At 37.1% G+C, this 1,886-nt stretch overlaps 1 protein-coding gene across 1 annotated transcript in view; it reads right to left on the bottom strand.

The window, feature by feature from the left end:
- LOC106875605 (telomerase protein component 1) overlaps window positions 1–1,886 on the bottom strand; it is a 214,501-nt gene that overhangs the window by 100,899 nt on the left and 111,716 nt on the right. The gene's annotated exons all lie outside the window — the stretch shown is intronic.

Genomic DNA, 1,886 nt, shown 5'->3' with positions numbered 1-1,886 from the left:
ACCCTTAACGTAGTTCTCGGGGATATTCAGCGTGACACAGAGTGACAAGGCTGACCCTTTGAATTACAGGTACAACAGAAACAGGAAGTAAGAGTGAGAGAAAGTTGTGGTGGAAGAGTACAGCAGGGTTCGCCACCATCCCCTGCCAGAGCCTCGTGGAGCTTTAGGCGTTTTCGCTCAATAAACACTCACTACTCCCGGTCTGGGAATCGAAACCACGATCCTATGACCACGAGTCCGCTGCCCTAACCACTGGGCCATTGCGACTCCACTTCCATCTACCAAATTCCTTAATAAGGCATAGTAGGCTATAGCAGAAGGAACTTGCCCAAGGTGCTGTGCAGTGGGATTGAACCAGAAACTACATGACTGCAAAGCAAGCTTCTTAACCATACACCCATATCTGCATCTATATGCATTTTAATTTTTTTATGATCCATTATAACTAAATATTGATTTCTAACACAGTTGCTAATCAATGCCATACGAGCTCTTTTGTTATCGCATTTCTATGGAAGTAGGCTGCCTTTGTTCCAATTAATTTTCAAAATAATGAAGAATTTAATCAAACAACTGTCGGTGCTCCAGCATGGCTGCAGTTCTTTAAATGAAACTGGTAACGGAGGTAAAGAAAATAAATATTATGTAGTGTAGGTATGGCTGTGTGGTAAGATGTTTGCTTCCTAACCACATGGTTCCAGGTTCAGTCTATAGACCCGGGCTAACCAAAGCCTTGTGAGTGAATTCATTCAATTACAAATTCTTCAAGGTGAAGAATATACATATACATACATATATATATACATATATATATAGAAGCACACATACAAGGCGCAGGAGTAGCTGTGTGGTAAGTAGCCTGCTTACCAACCACATGGTTCTGGGTTCAGTCCCACTGCGTGGCACCTTGGGCAAGTGTCTTCTACTCTAGCCTCAGGCCGACCAAAGCCTTGTGAGTGGATTTGGTAGATGGAAACTGAAAGAAGCCCGTCGTATATATGTATATATATATATATATATATATATATATATATATATATGTATGTATGTGTGTGTGTGTGTTTGTGTGTCTGTGTTTGTCCCCCTCAACTTCGCTTGACAACCAATGGTGGTGTATTTACGTTCCTGTAATGTAGCGGTTCGGCAAAAAGAGACCGATAGAATAAGTACTAGGGTCGATTTGCTCAACTACAAGGCGGTGCTCCAGCATGGCCACAGTCAAATGACTGAAACAAGTAAAAGAGTATACACATACACATACATTGGTGCTATGTAAAAAGATTCATTCAATTACAATTCTTCAAGGTGGGCCAAAGTATAACGACTGAAAAAAAAGATAAAAGATATTTATCAGGTGTTCAGAACATATAGTAACACAAAATTTTAATGGAAGGTTTTGATTTAGGATAACACTACAACAGGAAGTTTGTATTACAAAGTCAGGGACAGTCTCTTTTAAATTGATATAATGAAGATTAAAGAAGAAATAGTTAATAATATTGACTCTAGTACAGGTCTAAACTGACCTCAGTAATTAATTTACTACAGTAAATTTTATTACCATTATAGAGATGAAGGATAAAGTCGACCTTAACAGGATTAGCTATTTCTCATTGCCCTTGCTATTTACCATTACCAACACGGTCACTACTACTACTACAACCAACAAAAAATGCCCCCACGTGGACTATTGACACCAGTAAGGAACAATTTTGAACTCTTCATTTAATTTCATTTTTTTAAATATGTATTTTTGATAAGGTTCGTTTTTACAAGAACCGAAACATGTTAAAAATATCTCTGACAAAATTTTTAATTAAAATTCATTTTTTATATATTAGCGTTTTCAAACTTCTTTTTTATAAATATATATATATATATATATA

This window comes from Octopus bimaculoides, chromosome 3, assembly GCF_001194135.2.
Source record: "Octopus bimaculoides isolate UCB-OBI-ISO-001 chromosome 3, ASM119413v2, whole genome shotgun sequence".
NCBI lineage: Eukaryota > Metazoa > Mollusca > Cephalopoda > Octopoda > Octopodidae > Octopus > Octopus bimaculoides.
This window is presented reverse-complemented; position numbering and strand designations above follow the sequence as displayed.